The sequence below is a fragment of the Diceros bicornis genome, chromosome 14 (assembly GCF_020826845.1).
Source record: "Diceros bicornis minor isolate mBicDic1 chromosome 14, mDicBic1.mat.cur, whole genome shotgun sequence".
In the NCBI taxonomy this organism is placed as follows: Eukaryota; Metazoa; Chordata; class Mammalia; order Perissodactyla; family Rhinocerotidae; genus Diceros; species Diceros bicornis.
In genome coordinates, this window is record NC_080753.1 from 65,655,864 (window position 1) to 65,679,811 (window position 23,948).

The following is a 23,948-nucleotide window of genomic DNA, read 5'->3' on the forward strand; positions in this document are numbered from 1 at the left end:
CCCTCCCAGCCAAATTTCTTAAATAGTTGTTTGTACTCAACATTTCACTCATCCCACTGCTGTCTAGTTTTGGTGCCCATCACTCTACTGAAGGCCAAGGTCGTCTGTAACCTCTTTGCCACAAAATCTTGTTCCTGTTACTTCCCCAGTGTAGTGCCTGGGACGTAGAAAGTGTCCCAAATAAATATTTGTTTTGACTGAACAATCTGGGGGTATTTCCTTGTTCCAAATCCTGGATTATCTGCATCTGTTTTTCTGAGGGATAGAAATCCAACACTATCATCTTTTGAGGTGCTGGGTGACCAATCTCTGTATATATCCCAAATCTTCTCGATGGACTAAGAGATCAAAATCAATTGTATTTGATAACGACTTCTTCAGTATTGTCCAAGTGATCTATCTTTCTTGGAAAAACAAAAACACCTGGACATTTTTTTTCTGAATAATTAAACGTTTCCTAAAATATCAGGAACTAATGTTTTATTCACCCAGTGTAGATCTAATCAAGAGGCAGTGGTAGGGACATGGGTACAATTGGCAATAGATGGATGAATCAATAATGCTATGCTTTTACATGAAACTACTCTTCCTTCTTCCTTCCATTAAGTAGTGTATCTTCTTAAGAAGGTTTTTGTTTTTATATTTGCTTTTCTTGGGTGGGGGGTGATAGAAGGGGGATGGATTTGCACTGGCCTGTTTAATTTGTGATATGTCATCAGTGTCCAATGGCATGAGGTAGAGGACCAGCCACTTTTAGACCTACAGCTTTTGGCTTTGAAATGTAGTGAAAGTAATTGTCCTCTAGGAAGAGACAGCCTGCTGAGGCAGAAGATTTTATAGTTTCTGGGAAGTAAAGAAAGAGACTTTTAATAAACTCTTCTAATTAAGAGGGAATCCAGTGCTTGTTTTAAGAGAATAGCTAGGGAATCAAGTATTTATGTAACAGATTAGTTACATATGTACAGTTAGTTATGTGGGAACTCTGGAGAGCCAAAGTATCAGGCTTTTCCACTGTATTCTGTCTTGCTTCCAGTATTCTTTCCAGTCACCTCATGTAGATTCTCTTCTCTTTAGTCCCGTACCTCCAAACATTGTAGCAGGAGTGAAGATTTTTTTCCCCATCAAAAAAAAAAAAAAAAAAAAAATTAAGTGCCATTTATCAGTTAAATTTTTTAAATCATTGGATTTTTTTCCAAATGAATTAAAACACAAATACTTATGCTTTCATTTTAAAAACTTAGTATGTTTCAATTATATTTTGTTTCTAGGAGTAAGGAAGCAAAGAGGTCTACAAGAGAGCCAGGAGCGCGTGGCTGCCTTCCCTCCTGTCTGCTCAGGCCTTCGTTTCTGCAGATGCTCCTGCTGAGAACCAGTGAGTCTTCTTAGTACAGTTTGTTCCCATGGATTCATTCTTTCAGATTTGTGCATGATTATATTTTTGTTAATCATGACTTTGAGATGCAGCAGGAGAGAGATGATTAATTTAGAAAACTGGATGGAAGAGTTCATGACCCTGTCTCTAAGACTTGTCTAAGACCCTGTGCTCTTAGGTAGTGAAATGTGTGACAGTGCTGATGTAACTTGACCTTGCCTTTGCTCAGGAAAAGTAGAGTCTGAGTTTACAGAAAACTGAAGGAAGTAAATTACCCTACTCTAGGACCCTTTTCCCGGTATAGATCTGTTTGGGGCCAGCCCTGCCCAGCCCAGCCCCAAGGGGCAAGTCTATCCTAGGATAGGTTGAACGTGACTCAAGGAATACAGTGAATTCTACAATTTAGTTCTGTTGCTGGCTGGCCTGAGAATCTAGTTGAGTATAATTTTGTTGAAAATCACTAGGCAGCTCTGCAACTAGATTTTTCTGGGATCCTTTGGATCCAGGATGGCTTTGGACAGGATAAGTCTACCTAGTGCTTCTCAAACGTTAATGTGCACACAAATGGCTAAAATGTAGATTCTCATTTATTGGAGTTGGGCTGGGGTCTTGAGATTCCTCCATTGTGATTTGCTCCCTGGTGATGCTGGTTTGAGTAGCATGGAGAGGGGTGAAGTTTGGGAGTTTATTATTATTTTTATTTTTTGGTGTTTTTTTTGGGGAATAATTTTACTTTTCTATGGCTGATCTAAGAAAATAGTGCTTTTAACATCAGGAGGCTTTCCTTGACTTATTTGGTGAAGGTTCTTCAAGTCTTCAGTGAATCAGAACTTCTATTTTTCCAGCTCCTGGCCTTGTCCCTTTAGCTGAGCCGGGCCTCTGGGGACCTGACTGGGTAAGACACCTGATCACTCGTTCAGATTTCCTGTCTGCTATTCAAATCAGCAAAATTCCTTTTTACCAAATAGTAAAAAATTTTGGTTTAATCATTCTGAAGCTACTTTTGTGGTTACATTTTCTGTTTTTTTTCCCTCAATATTGCTGCTACTAGTTATTTTTCCCATGCGTTTTTAGTCTGAAGTTATGTAAAAAAATGATTTACTGTCTTTTATTCTACCAATAAATATTTTGGAAAATTAAAGATTGTGCCACAATGAAATAAGGGAAAAATATAAAATTAAAATTTTCTGACCTCTGTTGCAGAAACACTTCAGATTCATCCTGTGTGCTTCATTAAAGGAAAAGAGGCAGATGGGTTAAAACTAATATAATATAAATCTAAAAGAAAATGCATTTATTTAAGTATGTATTATAAAATATAAGAAAATGTGGCCTTTCATCTTTATTCTAATGAAATGCTTTTATAATGGTAATTTTCTGTTTTGACCTGTGATGGATAGGAGGTTAATTGATGTTAAATGGATGCTTTGTTAATCCTTCATCAGCTACTAAATTGTTGTGGGGGAGTACAGGTCAAGGCTGCATGAGGCCATGACCAGCTTGTTTTCTCAGGGAGGTTTTGCCCTTTCTCCAAACCACACATCACTCTATCCAGCTATATGTGGAGGAGACTCTCCTGTCTCCCCTCCCCTCTTTCCCTCTTCCCCTCTCTCCTCCCGCTAGCCCTCCCCCTCCTTCTCCCCTCTCTCTGCACTGCCGGGTGACAGCTTGTACATGTTGCGTGCGAGGAGTTCAGCTGGCTCTGTGTGGTCTGAGTGTGTGGTCTCCATTCAGCAGAGAGGCTGCTAACAGGGTGGATGAGAGAGAGCAAGACTGTTTACTTTAATTTATTTCGGATGCCGGAATTGTGCCCAGTTTCTCCTAAGCTTGATTCCGTAGCTAGCAGCTTCAATCCCTCACAGCTGTGGCGCAGTCTCAGCTCTGTGCCTGTCCTCTCCCAACAGGCACTTTCCCTAGCATCTGCCTGGTTAATCCCTCGCGGCTCCGAAATGTTAATGGCACTGCTGCGAGCTGTGATTATTTTGCTTTCACTATGTCAAGATATATGGCCTTGAAGAAGTTTCTTTTGAGGTAGAACTAGAGAAGTAAAGCAGAAATTTTAAGATAAGTGACAAAGTTGGTGTATTTTTAGAAATTGGGGAAGCTATTATTGCAAAATTTGGGTCAAATTAATCCAATTGTGCTCATGTGTAAGAGAATCTGGGGGTTATGTGTCATCCTGTCATGTTTAACAACTTTGATAAAATTAACCAATTTAAACTGACAGTTGATTCTTTGACCTTTTTGAAAATCTACATTGATTTTGGCATGCCTGTTTACTGTAGTTATTATATTTGTCAGCAGTGATATTGGCTTATTTCATCATAAAGAATTGACAAGTTGAGATGAGTAAAACTTTGTTTTTATGCAATAATATAAATTTAGGATAATATATTTTTTTCTCATTCTTTCATTATAAATAGCTTAGCAATAGTTTCTTGATTTTGTTTGTTTAACATTCCTGAACATTTTTATTGAGATGACCAAGTATTTTATTTAAGTAAACATATATAGACTCTTGATATCACTTGGGATTCTTCATTGTTTAGCTTCTTCCTTTTCCTGTCTTCCCTACAGTCTTGCTGGAATGGAGTTGGTGTTGTTGATGCGTTGTCCAGGACTGGAAAGTCTAGGCCACTGACATTTTCCAGAGGGGTTAATATATATAGCTTATTGTTGTTCTGCTGCTTTTCCTGCTACTTGTAACCCTGAGTTTCGTAAATGAACTCAGTTTCCATTACTGGGAGGGTTAAGCGTTCCTCCACTGCCTCGTACCCTTTCAGTCCTGGCCATGGTTTTCCCTAGTCTCATTTCATCTTGACTCACAACTTAGTAGTGTCAAATGCTTTTTTAAAAAATGCTATCATCTTGTATTTTGTCTTGTATTCATTTTTGGGGGGTTCTGTGTTTGTGGTGATAATGATAATTTAATGCTCCCAAGAATTCTAAAGGAAAATTAGTATATTTGCTGTGGGGAAGAAAGAAATTTTCCTCTACCCTTCTAGGTTCTTCTTGCTGGTCTGAGAATTAAATTGATGTGAAACAGATTAGTAGGAGAAAATCAAATTTAATTTCGTACATGGAGTCTGAAGATGTGACTGAATTGCTGCAATGGCACGATAAAACTTTAATGGATGAGAATTTGCTTCTCATGGATGAGCAAAGAAAGTGGTTTCTTAGGATGGAATCTACTGGTGAAGATGCTGTGAAGGTTGTTGAAATGACAACAAAGTATTAACAGAATACTACATAAACTTAGTTGATGTTGATGTTAATGGGAACCCCACATACATGAGAGAGTCAGAGACCCCACATACATGAGAGGTTCAGAGACAAAAAGGTAAAATGAGGTATTTATGCCATCTTGAGCTAAGGAATGGGATCGGGGCCTGAGGGGAGGAGTGTAATTCACAGGATGATAAGAAGAGCAGATGTTCAGTAATTAGATGTTTGCTGAGCCATGCAGATAGGTTATAAAAACTTTTAGTAATAACTCTTATTATGGGCAAGGCCCCCAATTTAAATTCTTTAAGGGATGGGTAAAAGTTCTCTTAAGCCCACAGGGTCTCAATTGCCTTTAGCTCAAAATATTCCACATACCAAAGTGGCACATCTTAGGGAGGCCTGTTCTGAATCCCTTCATTGCAGAGTTGTGCAGCCATCACCACTATCTAATTCTGGAACATTTTCATCACTCCAAAAGGAAACCCTGAACCCACTATCAGTCCTTTCTCATTCCCCCTTCTCTAGCCACCAGTAATCTACTTTCTGTTTCTATAAGTTTACCTGTTATGAACTTTCATATAAATGGAATCATACAATATGTACCCTTTGGGTTGATTATGGCAAAATATGTGTGTAGTATTAGTAATTACTCTGTCTTTTACCTAGCAAGTAATATATATAAAAGAAAATTTTATATATATATGTAGAAAACATTGATAGATGATGATTATAGTCAAGCAATCATTATGAATAGAATTGAACTTACGATTCAGAAACTCAGAGATATTTAACAGGAGCTGTGAAGTGCTCTAGGCTTATATTTGATAGAAATGCCATGTGTGTGTATTGTCGGTCAGTCACTCAGCTCTTCCCTGTAGCAGGCAGTCATGCAGGGACCCATTCCCAACTCGTCTTGAGTTGCACGCATGTCATTCCTAACCCATTGTTTGAAATTTGATGTAGAACTCTAAAAGGATAAATCCTGATTGAACCAAATCCCTCCTTCCCACTTTCACTTTTATTGGACTAAATCCTCCAGGAATGAACAGTGAGCAGGAAGAGGAGCAGGGTTTTGCTCTAGGTAGCTGAAATGGGAATTGCCCTCACAAGCCGTTGATTCTCTTGCAGGGGCAGAGAAACGGTGTCTGTAGAGCCACAATACCTTGGCAGCATTTTTAAAAATAGCATTTCCAAATCCATCTTTATTGAAGACAAGTTCATCTTTAAATCTAAGAAAAAAATTACTATCTTTGTTTGGACTTTTCATTATTTAGAACTGAAAAGTTGGAATCTTTTTATATATTCTTAGTACTGCCCCTTCCTTTTTTATGTGTGGATTTTTTAAATTGAAAAATCAAACTTAAAATCAGTTTTGGCCTGGTTTGTATAGAAATAAAGGATGGTTGAAAAATAAGTATTTTTCTAATGCAGAGATTTGTGAGGGGTAAAACTCATTTTGGTTTAAACATTCAAAATATTTTTTGGGAAAAACACACATTATTAAAGATCTGACCCTACACATTAGAATTTCTGATTTTCAGGTAATTTCTTATGGAAGTGGTAATAGAATATCAAACTATTCACTTCTTGGGTCTTACAGTTGGAAGCTACATTTGAATTTGACCTGCTGTCACCCACAGACAACCCATAGAAGAGGAATTGTTCTGTTCAGGCCTTTGTGGTTGACTTGGATTCATCTGTACTTCTTTTCTGTGGCATGAACAAATAACCTGCTTTAGAGTTAGCACTTCTGTATTGAGTGTTAAGAGGAGCTGTCACACGTTGATTGAGTGAACTTTTAGGATATAGTTAGAAGACTCTCAGTTTCTATACAGTCACACCTTGGAGATTTTGCGGGTTTGGTTCCAGACCACCACAATGAAGTGAATATCGCGATAAAGCAAGACACACGAATTTTTTGGTTTCCCAGTAAGTTGTGTTTACACTTTGCTGTAGTCTGTTAAGTGTGCAACAGCATTATGTCTAAAAAATAAAGTACCTACCTTAATTAAAAAATACTCTATTGCTAAAAAATGCTAACCATCATCTGAGCCTTCAGCGAGTTTTCTTTTTTCTGGTGGAGGGTCTTTACTCAATGTTGATGACTGATCAGGGTGGTGGTTGCTGAAGGTTGGGGTGGCTGTGACAATTTCTTAAAATAAGACAACAATGAAGTTTGCCACATCAGTTGACTCTTCTTTTTGTGAACAATTTCTCCGTAGTATGTGGTGCTGTTTCATAGCATTTTACCCACAGTAGAACTTCTTTCAAATTTGGAGTCAATCCTCTCAAACCCTGCCACTGCATTATCAACTGAGTTTATGTAGTATTCTGTTACTCCTTTGTTGTCGTTTCGGCAGTCTTCACAGCATCTTCACAAGGAGTAGCTTCCATCTCAAGAAACCACTTTCTTTGCTCATCCATGAGAAGCAACTTCTCATCCATTAAAGTTTTATCATGAGATTGCAGCAATTCAGTCACATCTTCAGGCTCCACTTCTAATTCTAGCTCTCTTGCTATTTCCTCCACATCTGCAGTTACCTCCTTCACTGAAGTCTTGAACCCCTCAAAGTCATCCATGAGGGTTGGAATCAACTTCTTCCAAACTCCTGTTGATGTTGATGTTTTGACCTCTTCCTGTAAATTATAAATGTTTATAATGGCATCCAGAATGGTAAATCCTTTTTGGAAGGTTTTCAGTTTACTTTGCACGGATCCATCAGAGGAGTCACTATCTATGGCAGCTATAGCCTTATGAAATATATTTCTTCAATAATAAGACATCAGAGTCAAAATTGTTACCAATTGAGTTCTCCCTCAACCAGGAAGAGACCCAAGGAAGAGCCCCTTGCCCTTCCTTACAGAGTCCTTTCTCTTTTTGGTGTCTCAAGTTTGAAACGAGACCAAAGCTGAGTGTTCAACAGCACAAGCTTTATTCAATGGCCAAAGAATGGAGAAGTGGGAACTATGTTCGAGAATCAACTTCTCAGCTCTTAGGGCGATCAATCAGCTGTTATAAGGGGTCAAGGTAATGAAGGGGAGGAATAGTCATAGCTATTTGAGGAACTGGGCAGGCTTTTTGGGGGAATGGAGTGTCTCTTCTTTTCTTTCCTTATTTGGTCTGTTCTTTCCTGTCATGGCCATGGTAGGTATGTTATTTATCACGTTGATGTGTTATAATGAGTGTGTAATCAGTTGTGGGGTCTACTTCAGGTCAAATTAGACTGCCATGTTGCCTCCAACCGATCTTGACTGGTTTTGATCACGGGCGTTAGCTGTCTTTCCCTCCTGTGGTTGTGGGTTTCCTACAAGCTAAAGATAATATGTTAGGCTTGTTCTGAGCAGGATTGTGGTTAATGTCTCATGGGCTCTGTGGGCCGGGTAACAAAATTACTCCTTGATCCATGGGCTGCAGAATGGATGTTATATTAGCAGGCATGAAAACAACATTAATCTTGTACATCTCCATCAGAGCTCTTGGATGAACAGGTGTGTTGTCAGTGAGCAGTAATATTTTGAAAGGAATCTTTTTTTTCTGAGCAGTAGGTCTCAACAGTGGGCTTAAAAAATTTAGTAAACCATGTTGTGAACAGATATGCTATCTTCCAGGCTTTGTTGTTCCATTTATAGAGGACAGAGTAGATTTACTGTAATTCTTATGGCCCTTAGGATTTTCAGATTGGTAAATGAGCATTGGCTTCAAGTAAAAGTCACCAGCTGCATTAGCCCCTGACAAGAGAGTCAGCCTGTCCTTTGAAGCCCAGTATTGACTTCTTGTCTCTCGCTATGAAAGTCCTAGATGATATCTTTCTTTGATATAAGGCTGTTTCATCCACCCTGAAAATCTGTTGTTTAGTGTGGCCGCCTTCATTACTTATCTTATCTAGATCTTCTAGATAACTTGCTGCAGCTTCCACATCAGCACTTGCCGCTTCACCTTGCACTTTTATGTTATGGAGGTGGCTTCTTTCCTTAAACCTCATGCTAGCTTCAGACTTTTCTCCTCATCTCTCTTAGCCTTCATAGAATTGAAGAGAGTTAGGGCCTTGCTCTGGATCAGGCTTTAGTTTAAGGGAATGTTGTGGCTGGTTTGATCTTCTGTCCAGACCACTAAAACTTTCTCCACATCAGCAATTAGGCTATTTCACTTTCTAATCATTTGTGTGCTCACTGGAGTAGCACTTTTAATTTCCTTCAAGAACTTTTCCTTTGCATTCACAACCTGGCTAACTGGTGCAAGAGGCCTAGCTTTTGGCCTTTCTCAGGTTTTGACAGGCCTTCTTCACTAAGCTTAATCATTTCTAGCTTTTGATTTAAAGTGACAGATGTCCAATTCTTCCTTTCACTTGAACACTTAGAGGCCATTGTAGGGTTATTAATTGGTGTAATTTCAATATTGTTGTGTCTCAGGGAATAGGGAGGCCTGAGGAGAGGGAGAGAGATGGGAAAATGACCAGTCGGTGGAGCAGTCAGAACACACACAACATTTGTGGATTAAGTTTGCCGTCTTATATGGATGTGGTTTGTGGTGCCCCAAAACAATTACAATAGTAACATCAGAGATCACTGATCATAGATCACCATAACGAATGTAATAATAATGAAAAAGTTTGAAATATTGTGAGCATTACCAATATGTGACACAGAGACATGAAGTGAGCAAGTGCTGTTGGGAAAATGGTGCTGACACACTTGCTTGATGCAGGATTGCCACAAACCTTCAATTTGTAAAAAACGCAGTACCTACAAAGTGCAGTGAAGCTAAGTGCAATAAAACAAGGTATGCCTGTTCTTAGTTATCCATTTAACCAAAGTGACAATAAAAGATTTTAAAGGCAAATACAGAAGGTTACACAGAGCAAAACTTTTAATATTAAGAAAACTAGATTTGCTTAAGTAATCAAAGGTCTGATAAAGCACAAACAATTATTTTGCTAAAACATGAAATCTTTGCTTTCTTTTCATAATCTCTTATCAGATGTGTACTAATAGTCCCAGAAAACTTTGTCCTTTAATGGATAAAAGAAAATTAAGTTCTAGTTTTATGTAAGTACAGTACTGATAGTAAAGCTTAATTTTAAAACCCTTATAATAACAATTTAATTTTTGCCAGCCTGATTACGCAAGGAAGAATTCTCTGTCTCTTTTTTATATACATTTAGTTTTTCATTTTTCTCCTTCCCATTCTGAAACAAAATTTCTCTCTTTTCTCTTAACAAAAATGCATCTTCGTATTAGGATTTTAAATCTTTAAAAACGTTAATTTCTAGTTAAAAATGAAGTACACAATTATGAACTGTATTTTATATTAGCATTCCGTGGCTTGGCAAATTTATAAATACTTTTTATAAGTTCTAGAAACATATGCTTTTCTGTAGAAAATTTCTCAGCATGGCATAAGACATGTTTAGTAATAGACCCAAATATCTTTTTCTCTGCAATGGGAAGCCAAAAGTAGATAAACTTATGTTCAGTAATTAATTTTTCAGTATTTTATCTTATTTGGAAATGATCTAGATATTCAATAAGTTTCCCATTGTTTAATTTAACTTAGCAAAACTCTAAAGTTTCAAGTTAAAGTTTCTGGAGGCTATTTTTAAGTACACATACCATAAAATATAATGTTGCTAAAAAGTTTATCAAACTCTTATCCCAATTATATCTAGCTAAATTATTTGCTGCCAACAATTATGTTTAGATTACCCATGAAAACTTATGAGACATTAGACAAAATCAGCCATCATTCTAAGTTATTTTTTGCTGACACATTTTGTAGCAGAGATAACATGAATTTGACAGTAAACCCAGATACAATAAAAGTTATTTATTTGCATTATATTCAATGTTGATAACTTTAAAGATGTGTCTGTTTTAATTAAACCAGTGAACTTATATACCTAATATTTTATACCTAATATTTCCCAGATCATGTGAACTTGAAAAGCATTTGAGTTAGTTTCTGTATTTCTGAGAACTTTAAAATGCCTAATCCTTACAAGTGCTTGACCTTTAACTCAATTAAATAGAGCTCTTTTACGAATTAATTTTGGCACTACCATCGGAGCCAGAAAATAGCGACACATCTACAACGCATATACGTAGACGTACAGACAGACACATACACAGACAGAAAAGAGATCTTATAATTACTCATATTTGTGGAGAAGATTTCTAGGATTTCTCATTAGCCTAATTTCTAAATTGCTTCTCTCTTTTTTTCCTTCTGATGAGAAACATTTGCATTTCAAAGAATGGCTCTTAGGTCCTAGACAAGATGGTGGTAGGAAATCTACATCGCAAAGGCACAGGGAAGGTATCTAAGTTTTCTCTAAGATGGAGTTTTTGAGGCATATTTGCTGAACAGTTCTGTTTCTAAGGTCCCAATATCTATAAGTATTTTGAGATGGATAGGTAAGGTTTGGGGGATTAGCAAAAAGGGCAGATGAACTTTGAACTTCTAGAGCCACACCTTTGGTCCTATAGAGACTAGATTTGTAAAACAAAGACAGCCAGTTTAGTTCCTTAAAGAATTGGGTTGTACTTTTGTTTTAGGTACCTTTTATCTCTTTAATTTTTCATTAGCCTTTTGCAATGAATCCTTCAATGAAGGTAATTTTGGAATCTTGAAGCCTTTGAAGCTTCGGCATGCTAATTTAAATATGTTTGATTTGGGAGCCCTTGTTGTTAAGTGTACCTTTTAAATGATCTTATCTATTTGGAACATTCCCCATAAAGTTTTACCATCTTGCTAGATATCTGCAGCTTCTCGGAATATAGTTCTTAAACATAAAATAAACAGTTTTGCCAGAAGGTGGCATGCTCAGCTCTTTGGATATAAAAGATCCCATTTCTTTTAGCTAGCCTTTATCTATACAAAACAAGACAAACAAACATGTTTGCCTTAATATATCAGCAGTAACCAAGAGATGTGACTGCGTCTTGGCCAAGAGAAGGCCCCGTGCACAAACAAGTATTGGCAGTAACCAAGAGATGTTAGTGTATCCTGGCCAAGAGAAGCCCCTGTGCACACAACCAACGATTCTCATGGAACCTTGGACTGGGGAGGGGATTGGACCAGCACACTCCAAGGAATGGGGACTGCAGACTGATTCCAAACAAAATGGAGAACTGCAGCTGCCACCCGCTGTTACCAATGTGGAATATAGGGGCTGATTCTGAACAAATGGGGAGCTGCAGACTAAACCATCAGCAGCTTCCAATGTGGAATCCAGGGACAGAGCTAAGGGCTGGGGTTTTCCACTATGTTGACAGTAACCAAGAGATGTTACTGCGTCCTGGGAATTTCGGTCTGAAAGGCGAGGGGCTTGCCTTTGGGTAGAACCCTCTGCCTGCTCAGTTGGCTCTGGGCAGAATTATCTGCCAGCTCATTCTGACCTGTCCCATAAAGGAAAGCTAGTTAGATCGGAACCTTGAACGCAAAGAGAATGGAGCTTGACCAGGAGATACTTACCAACAGCCTTTGGAAATGTGAGGAAAGACAGTGAACTCAGAAGGGTCCGCGGGATGCCATGCCTGTGTCTCTCATCGCTGAATGCCGTCAGAAGTTTGTTTTGGTCCCACCGCTGCCACTATATCTGTTAAAAAACAAAATTCAACCAAGTAAATTTGAAGATCTGATTCGCTTTATTAAGTGATTCATGAATTGGACAGTATCCCATCTAGCAACTAGAAGGGTGCACTGAGGGGTTGTAGGAAATGGAAGGTTTTTATAGGGAGAAGGGTGGGGCAAGGGCGCTATTAGCAAAAGAAAAGAAAGGGTTATTTTTTAGGCCAAGACATCTTCTTTTTTGGGGGGAAGGGAATGGCAAGGGTTTTATCATGTAGATTACCTCACTAGTGCAACTCAGGAAAGTTCAGATTGACTGTTTCAAGGTCACATTCCTGGGAAGGGCTAAAATTGTAATTAAGTCTTGATTTTCTTTCTTGCGGGCCGTTTTGGGCCTTCTGACTCCTAGTTAAGTGGCTTTTTCCTGAGTTTATGTCTCTCCCAGCTGAACAAGTTGGTTTGCCTGGCTAAAGTGTGGTGCTAATGACGTCACTGTTTTTTACCCCAGCCCAGTTAATTTGCTTTGTGCTAATGAGAACAGTTTGTCGTGTCCTTAATGCCAGTCAGCGTCTCTCAGTGCATGTCCATGGCCACACTGCAGAGCTGGGTTGAGAAGTCAACTCATCAGCATTTCTGAAAACTGTTCTTTTCTGGTGCCTTTTCCATAGATGAAGGACAACAGTGTGTGTGTGTGTGTGTGTGTGTGTGTGTGTCTGTGTGTGTCTGTGTGTGTGTGTGTGAGAGAGAGATTACAGGCACAGCCACTGGAGCCAACCTGCCTAGGTGTGAATCCTGCTCTTCCAGTTACTAGTTGTGGGCTAGTGGACAGAGTATTAATGGGGCATCCTCAGAGGGGAGTTGTGAGGATTAAGTTATTACATGGGAAGAACATAATAAGCTCTCAATAAATATAACTTATTAACTGATGTTTGCTTAATATCAAAGGCATGCCCTCAGGCAAGTTGTTTGCTATCTCTAGGAATTAGCTAACCGCTAGAGAGGCAATTCCTTTTCTGGTCTGCCAGGCCCCAGGATGTCAAAGCATCATAAAATACAGAAAATAAAAAACATGATTAGTACAAGGACCAGGACTTTGTGTCACAGCTTCAGTATTTAGTAGCAGAGTGGAAAAAAGATCAGTAGAGCAGTGATTCTTTCTGCTGATGAGAAGAGGCATAAATTTGACCTAGAAAAGAGTATGAGAGAAAGCATTCATGATATCTAACTTTCTCCTCCCAATTACTTTTGAAGTTACTGTTCTGTTTTGAAGATATTCTTTCTTCTCTTTACCATGGTCCAGACTCATTTTCACTGTTAAGCTTCGAGAAGTGTTCACAGTTCACATTTTGTACAAGGTAATTCTTTATAGGGTATGTGAACTCTTCAGAGGAAATGTGGCCCAAACGCTAGCTAGCTAAAAGGATAAATAAATAAGTAGAAGTGATCACTCGAAAGTGATTGATTTAAGGCTAAACAAATTTCTTATTTATTTTTTATACAGAATTATGTGAAGGAAAGGAAGTAATTATGTCAGCAATCTTTATCATTCATTTAGAACCACCTGTTCTTAATTATCATGGCAGTAAAACACTCATTTTGACCTTAGAGTTATCTGTTTAGGTATAATGATTCAAATTCGGGTAGTTGCACATGAATTATGACCACTTTAGCATTTTTTGCTTAATTTCTAGTTTGGAGTTTGATAGTTCTGTTACTCTTTGAACCTAGCATAGCAATATAAAATTTGAGTAGAAGTAAGTGGGTAGTAGGAAACTACTCTTTTGAGCTTTGGTTTATGTACTTTTTGGTCACTGTTTGACATCAACACCTGTCTGCAAGCTAGAGGACCACCACAGATATCAGAATGAAAACCTGTCACAATTAAAAGTCCTCCCTCAGAGTCAGTTTCTTCTTATTTTAGAGAGGGTCAGGAAAGGGACAGTCAGAATAAATAGGGATTAGAGCCTGGGGATGTGGGATGATCAGTACTTGAGGCTTCTTCCTGTGGCTGAGGTGTGCATAAATAAGACATAATATCAAGGAAGATGGTAGTGATGAGGATGGGAGTTTGAGGGGCAGGAGGAGTGGGAGTCTTGCCAGGGATATGCTGAGATCTAGGCCTCACTGTCACTCTCCCAAGTTGATGCAGAGGCTGTCGAGGTCTTATCCTGAGCACCCAGCTCTCTGGCCTCCGTGCTGATGCCTGGAGCAGTGACCCTCTTCTCTTCCCTGGGGACATTTCACATTGGGTGGAGACACATTTTGATCATCACAATTAGAGATGTGCTATTGGCATGTAGTGGGTAGAGGCCAGATACACTGTTCAACATCATGCAGCACACAGGACATCTCTCGTTGCAGAGTGGCCCTGTCGAATCTGTGACTATGCTGCAGCTGAGAAGTGCTGCCTGGAGGATCACAAGCAGCTCTGGGTTCTTCCTGACTGGATGGAGGTGTGGAGGGCAGCTGGGACACAGGGAGCTCCCTCAGCACTCCTGTCACGGAGGAAGCTCGAGAACTGAAGGGAACAGAAACCAGGACAGAAGTGGAGCTGGAGAGAGTGATGGTCGTCCAGGAGCAGCCCAACAGATTAGAAGCAACTAATTAGAAGGAGAGGAAGTAGATATGTCAGACATGGGTACCCTGATTTTAATAATCAGTAAGAGTGTGACGTCTGTTGAGATGATTATAAAAAGCAAGCTCATAAAACACTGCAACCTGAAGCAATATCCCAGAAATGTGTACAGAACAGTCATTAATGATCATAATAACAGCTGTGAATGATTTTTTTAAGTTAAATTATGTTCCATATACTATTATAAGGCAAATACAATTTAGAAAGATTCCTTCCAAAATAGTTAAAAGTTACATATGTGTGTGTGTGTGTATAATTTTAATGTATAAGCTTACCCTATTTGGAAATTTGCCCTATTCTGAATACCTCTTTGCTAATGGCATCTAGTAAATGAGGCCTTGCTGTATTATGTTGTACCTTTGCAAACTCAGCTCAAGAACTGTACTACTAAGAAAACTTCCTGCCACTTCTCACCCCAAGGGTTCTGTGGGTCTAAATTTTTCTCATTTCTAGCCAGTTTAAAAATTCTATTTTACAGTTCTAAATACATAAATATATGACAATACACTGCTGCAGTTTCATAGCTTAACTGCTGTATTGGCCAAGGCCTTATCATGTTGAGGCTAAAGTGGTACTGCTGCAGTGGAAAACTAACCAAAAAAGGTAAAAAGATAGTTGTATTATATTGTTATCTGTTGATTTTTCTTTGGTAAATGTGAATTTGAAGTGGACAGTGCACAAATTTCTGATTTTTATCTTATTAAATGTATATCCCATTAAAATAGCTTTAATTTTTAGATTACCCTTTATATATCAAAGCTTTGAGTAAGTTGTAAGAGTTGACGTCTTTAATTTTACATTAATGCAATTTAGTAATGTAAATATTAAAAACAAATCTCTTGCAATTTCTGGTCCAGCATGTGATGAGCTTGCAGGTCATCACTCCTGACCTTACAATAAGAAAAATGTTGAACAAACTGAAAATTAACAACTCTTCTTTTATCCATCGGACAAATGAGGTCACAGCAAACTGCTGCCCCAAATTGGAGAGATCTACAGGCAGATACAGAGAATCACAGCCTAACTAGAGCAGAAATCCAGGAGCAGAAATCTCTGTGGGAACCAGTGCTGGATTGCTTTAATCAACATACTATGTCCAGCTTTCAACAAAAAATTACAAGGTGTACTAAAAGACAAAAAACATAATTTGAAGAAACAGAGCAAGCATCAGAACTAGACTCAGATATGGCAGGAATGTTGGAATTATCAAACCAGGAATTTAAAACAACTATGATTAATATGCTGAGGGTTCTAATGAAAAAGTGGGTAACATGCAAGAACAGATGAGTAATGTAAGCAGAGAGAGAGAAACTTTAAGAAAGAATCAAAAGGAAATGGTAGAAATAAAAAACACCATAACAGAAATGAAGAATCCCTTTGATGGGTTCATCAGTAGACTGGACATGGCTGAGGGAAGAATCAGTGAAGACAAGTTAGTAACTGAAATGCAAAGAATAAAAACACTGAATAAAATTGAACAGAATATCCAAGAACTGTGGGACAATTACGAAAGGTGTTACATACACATAATGGAAATACCAGAAGGAGAAGAAAGAGAGAAAAGGACAGAAGAAATATTTGAAGTAATAATGGCAGAGAATTTCCCATAATTAATGGTAGACACCAAACCACAGATCCAGGAAACTCAGAGAACAGTAAGCAGACAAATACCAAAAAGTCTACACTTAGACATATTGTATTCAAACTGCAGATAAATCAAAGACAAAGAGAAAATCTTGAAGAAAGCCAGAGGGAAGAAAACACCTTACCTATAGAGGGAGAAGGATAAAAATTACATCATACCTCTCTTCAGAAACCATGCAAGCAAGCAAACCATCAACCTAGAGTTCTATATGCAGTGAAATTATCCCTCAGAAGTGAAGGAGAAATAAAGACTTTCTCAGACAAACAAAAATTGAGGAAATTTTTCCCCAGTAGATCTACCTTACATGTTAAAAGAAGTTAAAATGTTAAAAGAAGCTTTTCAGAGAGAATAAAAATGATATAGCTTAGAAACTGGGATCTACAGAAACAAAAAATGTTAGAAAAGGAATAAATGAAGGGGCTTCTCGGTTCCCTCCCCTGAGGTACTGGTGTCATGTCCAGCACTCAGACCCCCATCCGTGCTGAATAATACAGACACAGAGCATGATGGCTTGTTGGCTTAAAAAAGAAAGGGGAGAAGACTTGCTTTCTTGTCCCACAGCTGCAGCTTCTATATTTGAAAATCTCAGTGGACGTTGTGGCTTCTCTGGCTCATGGAAGGGAGGAATCTACTCTAAAGACTTTAGGCAAAACTGTAAATAAGAGGGGCCGGCTCGGTGGCGCAAACAGTTAAGTGCGCATGCTCTGCTGCGGCGGCCTGAGGTTCGCCGATTCGGATCCTGGGTGCGCACCAACGTACTGCTTGTCAAGCCATGCTGTGGCGGCGTCCCATATAAAGTAGAGGAAGGTGGGCTCAGATGTTAGCCCAGGGCCAATCTTCCTCAGCAGAAAAAAAAAAAAAAAAGAGGTTTGGCAGATGTTAGCTCAGGGCCCATCTTCCTCACACACACACACAAAAAACTGTAAATAAGAAATGAAAATATGATGACAGCCATGTTCCTCCTAGCTTTAGAGATGTTAATAATGTACCTTGTTGTTTCTTATGCAACAGAACATTTTCTTATAGTATTGTAATGCTGGTTAAGTTATGGCATCATGTTGAGACCAGTCATTCAGAGATTAAAGAGAGAAAGGAATTATTTTAAATGTAGACATCATGAGCTTTTTAAAAGCCAAAATTATTATGGCTTTTCAAACTTGAAATGAAAAAGCTACTGAAGCATCCTGTAAGTTTTAATTTCTAATAAAGTAAATATTGATTGCTATACCCCACATAAACAAAAAGCCCATTGGGGTCCCCTCTTTTTTTTTTCAAAGAGTGAAAGGGTTCTTGAGACTAAAAAGTGAGAAAACCATGTGGATTATCCTCAGCCATGATTGTTCATTTCTTGCTCTGACCTCATACGGAACCAGTGTGAGGGAATTACATTAGTATAAGTCCCTGGCTGGGCCTAGGTTTTGGTCCTCTTAACCCAGGAAGCTGATTTTCGGTGACCTGAGAGACTTTGACTGTAGTTAACTTTTTTCCTTTTTGGCTTTGGCTTTTTGTCTATTTTGTTTGTTATATATATTTTTTCCCTCTTTTTTTTTTTTTTTTTTTTTACTTTTTCTCATTTCTTTTCTTATTCAGTGTACAGTATAGGGGACAGTGTGGGGCAGGGTGGAGGACTGGGTGGGGGGATGACTGTGGGAGATAATGTTGGGGACAGTAGTGGGCTGTGGGGAACGGGGTGGGTGAGTCTTCATCTGCTCTGTGCAAGAGGGCCTGTCTATGAAAATGACTTGAAAATGACCACAGATCCGGGAAGCTTAGAGAATACCAAGCAGGATCAATACTAAAAAATCTACATCTAGTCATTTTATATTCAAACTGCAGAAAATCAAAAACAAAATGAAAATCTTGAAGTAAGCCAGAGGAAAAAACACCTTATCTATGGGGGGATCAATGATAAGAATTATATTGGATTTCTTTTTAGAAACCATGCAGGCAAGAAAAGAGTGGAATAATTATAGTGCTGAAAGAAGAAAAATCAACATAGAATTCTGTGTACAAGCAAAATTATTCTTCAAAAGTGAATGAAAAATACTTTCTCAGACACAAATTGGAGGAATTTGTCTCCAATAAGCCTGCCTTGCAAGACACATTAAAAGAAATTCTTCAGAAAGAAAGATAAGTCAGAAACTCAATCTACGAAAAGGAGCATTAGAGAAGAATAAATGAAGATAAATTACAATTTTTCTTATTCTTAATTGATCTACCAGGCAATAGTGTAGTAACAGCAACAAAGTATTTGGTGATTATACAGGTAATTGAAATGAATGATGGCAATGTTATAAAGGATGGGAAGGAGAAATTGGGAATAATCTGTTATAAGGTAACTTCCGCTGCCCAGGAAATGGTATAGTGTTATTTGAAAGTCGATTTGCATTAGTTGTACATGTGTAATGCAAACTCTAGGGCAACCATTGAAACAAGTTTAAGTATAATTGATATGCTAAGAGAGGAGGAAAAAAGGGATTTTTAAGGCAGTGAAACTATTCTGTATGATCCTGTAATGGTGAATACATAAACTTACACATTTGTCAAAATTTGTAGAGGATACAACACAAAGAGTGAACCCTAATGCAAACTGTGGGATTTAGTTAATAATGTATCAGTATTGGCTTATCAGTTGTAACAAATGTACCACACTAATGCAAGATGTTAGTAATAGACGAAACTGTGGGGGTGGTGAAGGGGTATATGGGAATTCTCTGTACCTTACACTCAATTTTTCTGTAAACCTAAAACTGTTCGAAAAAATAAAGTCTATTAAGAAAAAAAACTTGTAAAGTGCTTTAAAAAAAGCAGAGCACCAAATCTCTCAATTCTATGCAATGATACTGATTTAATAGATCTTACTTTCTGAAAGGGATGCTGAAACAATTTTTGAATTCTTATTGTGAGCTTAAGTAATATTTCGAGGATTTATTCAGTTTTGCATCAAAATGACTTCCAGAATGAGGATGCCTTCATATATGCCAATAGTTTTGACTTTCTTTCTTAGTTTCTGTATTCCTATCACTACGATGAAAATACCAGTTCTAGAAACGAGAGGAGAACCCTACCATATATCTGGAAATTCAGGGAGTTTCAGCTGAAAATGTTTTAGGTTAGAATGGTGTCAGGAGTGAGGGGATACTGATCTGCTGTCGCCTAATGGGTGGGCACACTTTTTCCAAAAGAGCAAGATAGCAAATACTTTAGGCTTTTTCGGCCATAAGGTATCTGTTGCAACTACTCAACTCGGCTGTTGTAGTGAGAAAGCAGCCATAGATGACATGGAAATGAATTCATGTGGCCGTATTCCAATAAAACTTTATTTACAAAAACAGATGGCAGACTGTATTTCTAAGCTGTAGTTTGCTGACTCCTGATTTAAAATATGCACCAAGGAAGCTCACTGAATAAGTAAATGAATGAATTCCACAAAAGAAACCTCAATAAATTCCCCAAATCAGGACATTTATGGATCACATTCTCTGACCAAAACAAGTAAACAAACAGGGATAAGAATGAAATACGTAAAAACTAGAATTTAATGACAAAAAAGTCAATAAGGGCTGGCCTGGTGGTGTAGTGGTTAAGTTTGCACGCTCCATCAGCCCAGGGTTCTCAGGTTCGGATCCCGGGCGTGGACCTACGCACCACTTATCAAGCCATGCTGTGGCGGTGTCCCACATATAAAGTAGAAGAAGATGGGCACAAATGTTAGTCCAGGGCCAATCTTTGTCAGCAAAAAGAGGGGGATTGGCAACAGATGTTAGCTCAGGGCTAATCTTCCTCACCAAAAAAAAAAATGTTCAACAGTAGACTATTAACTGTGGAATAATATAAAGCTTTCTAAAGTTAATCTTGGGTCAGAGAAGAAATCAAAACTGCATCAGGTCATTTATAAAAGAACGAGACCATTGCATATAAAAATCTATGGTTTATGACCGAAGCTATAGGTAGGAAAAATAGTGGCTTTAAATGTTGTTATTAAATAAAGAAGCCTGAAACAAATGAACTAAGCATTCAGTTCAGGCAGATAGAAAAGGAAAAGCAAAATAAAATGCAAGGAAGAGGAATTAATAAATATTGAAGCTGCAAGTGATGACTTAGGTAACACCTCCCCTGAAAGAAAGAAGGTGGAATTTACAGCTTACATCAAGGATTATTATTCCAAAAGATCACTAAAACAGAAAGCATTGACAGGTCTAACCACGTAAAAAAGAGATATTTACAAATACTCAAGACAGTGAAAAAGGTGATGAAACCACAGTAATGGAAGAAAGTAGTATGATATTAAATTTGAAAATGAGAATGAAATATCTAACTTTCTGAGACATATACTAAAATTGTCTTAAAAAGATTTATAAAGTGTGGTCCCATAACCATGAAGGAAATTCCCAAATAATTATACTCAACGAGGCACTAGAAATAGATTGTTTTATAAGCCAGTTAATGGGAAACCTACAAGGAACAGAATATTCCTATACTCTTTAAACAACTATAATATGACAAGGATGGAAAACTTCACATTCTTTCTATAAGGCCAGCATGGCACTCTGGATACCGTAAATGCTCAGTAATATTTATAAACTGCTGAATGCTGGTTGATACTACAACAGACAAGTAAAAGAAGTACAAGAGAAGATTATTTTTGACTTATTGTAAATAAGATTTAAGATGTAGAACTCCTAAGTAAAGTATTAGCAAATCAAATCCAGGAATGTTTAAAGGACTAATAAATGGAATGATATAATATTTATTCCCAGAATATTGACTAATTCATTAATAGGAAATTATTTCAATTCACTATATTAATAGGTAAAAAAATTTTATCTTGAAAGGTGCTAAGAAAATATTTGATAAAGTTCAATATCCATTTTTAATTTTAGAAATAGACTTTAAATTAAAGATACAAAGATATTTTCTGTAACATGATAAAGTATTAGCTACGTAACATCAATAGCAAACATTGTACTTAATGGTGAAATGCCAGAGCATGTATTCGTAACAGGGCCAATAATTAAAAATTAGCTCTTAAGGGGACAAAAAATCTTTATGTATAAAGTACAGATATACATATAGTACATAATACAAATATACAGTATATTTATATTAAAATTCATTTAGACAATTAGGAAAAAAAGACCTAAAAAGGCTCCTCATAGGGGCAACAGTGAAAAACAGTTGAGAAACACTCCTCTAGAGGATTGCCTGTTACAGTTACAAATAAGACAGAGCTTGCTAATACCACTGTTATTCTGCATTGTTTTGGAAGTTATAGCAAATGCAATAAGGCAGTTAAAATAAGTGACACATAAATACTGAAGAGTAAATGCCAACATTTTTATAATATTTGAAGGAAATAAGATTTTTTACAGAGAAAACATAAAAGATCATTTGGAAAGTGATTTCAATGAGAGACTCAGTAAGTTATCCGGCTTCAAAAGAAATGACATGAGCTTACCCTGTGAACAGAGCTGAACAGTTTATCGGCAATCATAAAAAAGATTTGAGTAAGTAGGAAGATTCAATGTTGTCCATATTTTAAATGTCCTGAAATTATCTAGAAATTCAGTGTAATTGATACATTTGCTCATTTAACAAATCTGTGTCCAGCATCAGTTATATGCCAGATATTGCTCTAAATGCTGGGTATACAGCAGTGTATGGAACAGACAAAAACCCTTTCTCTCTTGGAACTTACATTCTAGCCAGCAGAGACAGACGAAGTGTAAATATAGTATGCCAGGGTGGTGGTGATAATTCCCATCAATATTCTTGTAGAATTATTTTTAGAATCTGACAAAATATTTTAAAGTTCATCTGAACCAATGCCTGTGAGAGAATGGCTAAGAGAATTTGTTAAAGATTAATTGTTCTATCAGATATTTAATTATAACATAGAAATTAAATCATTATGTTATAAGTGCAAAATAGATCAGTGGGACAAAATATAGAGGGTCCAGAAAGACTCAAAATGAGAATTTTTGTATGTGATAAAAGTGGCATTTCAGATCAGTAGAGAAAACGGTGGCTTGTTCAGTGAAATGGTGTTGTGCGCTACTAGCTATTCAGTACTTCAAAATAGATTCCAAATGAATTAAATGATTAAATAGATAAAACAGATAGCATTAAAGTACCAGAAACTTGACTTTGAAAGCATGACTGTAGACGTAGCAAAGAAAAGGTCAATAGGTTTGACATTAAAAGACTCAAAATTTCCTAAGGGCAAAGAGCACCATAAACAACGTGAAAAAGCAAGTGATAAACTGGGGAAGATATTGACAGTGTATATAATGGACAGAGGGCTAATGTTCTTACTAGATATCTTAAAATCAAGGAAAATAAACTTAATAAAAAGAAGCAAAGGTCATGAAAATGGAATTCACACACAATGCAAGTTGAAACCATTTTATTTTGCCTATCAGATTGCTACAGAGTGCTAATACCCACTGTTGCTGTTGGGAGGATGTGTTGATAAAGCTTTTCTGCAGGCCGGCTTGGTAATACATGTTAGAATCTTAAATGTACATCGTTTAACCAGCAATTCGTCTTTGTAATGCAAGGAAATAATTGGGTAAATGTGCAAAAATGTTTTGTAGAAAACTGTTCATTGTCATGTTCATAACAGCAAAAAATTGGAAATCATGTAAATATCACTTTGATTATACATCCATACAGTGGAATACTAAGCAGCCTGAAGATGATGTATACTTGTATTTACCACCACGAAAAGAAGCTGTTATACAGTTTATGTGTAAAATTGTACAGTTCATGTGTAAAAATCAGGTTGTGGAATGTACGCCTAGCATGCTAGTTTTATGAAGCCCTTGTAACCGTGTGTACATGTGCCCTGGCTGATGAGGACAGTATTATTGTGTACGCCAGCAAGGTGAGAGTGGGTAGCTCCCTGAGTGATGATTTAATTTTCGTATACAGTTGAGAACATTTAGACATTTCTGCGGCGGGGTGCCTATCCTTTTTATAATCAGAGTGGAAACAGTGAAGCTCTTTTTAAGGAGGAGGTGGAGGAAAGATGAGCATGGGATTGGAGGCCGCGTTTTTAGGGGCCCCAGGGCCGCAGTGCCCCGTTGCCCTTGTGGAGGGGCTGTGGGCGGACGGACCCCGGTGATGGCTACCCCGGATGGGGGCGGGGGGGCGGCGCCTCGGACCGGAACGACCCCGCGCCCCTGGGTCCCTCTCGGAAGCGCTGTGGCCACAGGCTTCGCAGCCTCGTGAACTTTTGTGCCCAGGTCGCCGGCAAGGAGGTGACAGCGCCCAGTGCTGCGTCCGCGGGCCCTGTCACAGCCGGCGGAGGTGTGCGTGCTGCCGCGTGCCAGGGCCGGCCGCTGCTCCGCGGAGTTCCAGGAGCTGGAAGAAGGCGCCCGCTGACCTCTGACCCACGCGGCCTCGCCCGCTGGCGGCCGTGCGTCCGGGGCCGCAGACGCGGAGCGGCGTCGTGGGAGGGCGGCAGGCGGGGCCGTCCCGCGCTGGCGGAGCAAGTCTAAAG

At 38.2% G+C, this 23,948-nt stretch overlaps 1 protein-coding gene across 5 annotated transcripts in view; it reads left to right on the top strand.

The window, feature by feature from the left end:
* EXOC2 (exocyst complex component 2) overlaps nt 1–23,948 on the top strand; it is a 200,110-nt gene that overhangs the window by 4,191 nt on the left and 171,971 nt on the right. For 4 of the 5 annotated variants that reach the window (XM_058555396.1, XM_058555397.1, XM_058555401.1 and 1 more), the window contains exon 2: nt 1,272–1,372. The exons of the other annotated variant lie outside the window; for it this stretch is intronic. The gene's annotated coding sequence lies outside the window, so the exon portion shown is untranslated. The remainder of the gene's footprint in view (nt 1–1,271; nt 1,373–23,948) is intronic. 5 annotated transcript variants of the gene reach the window in all.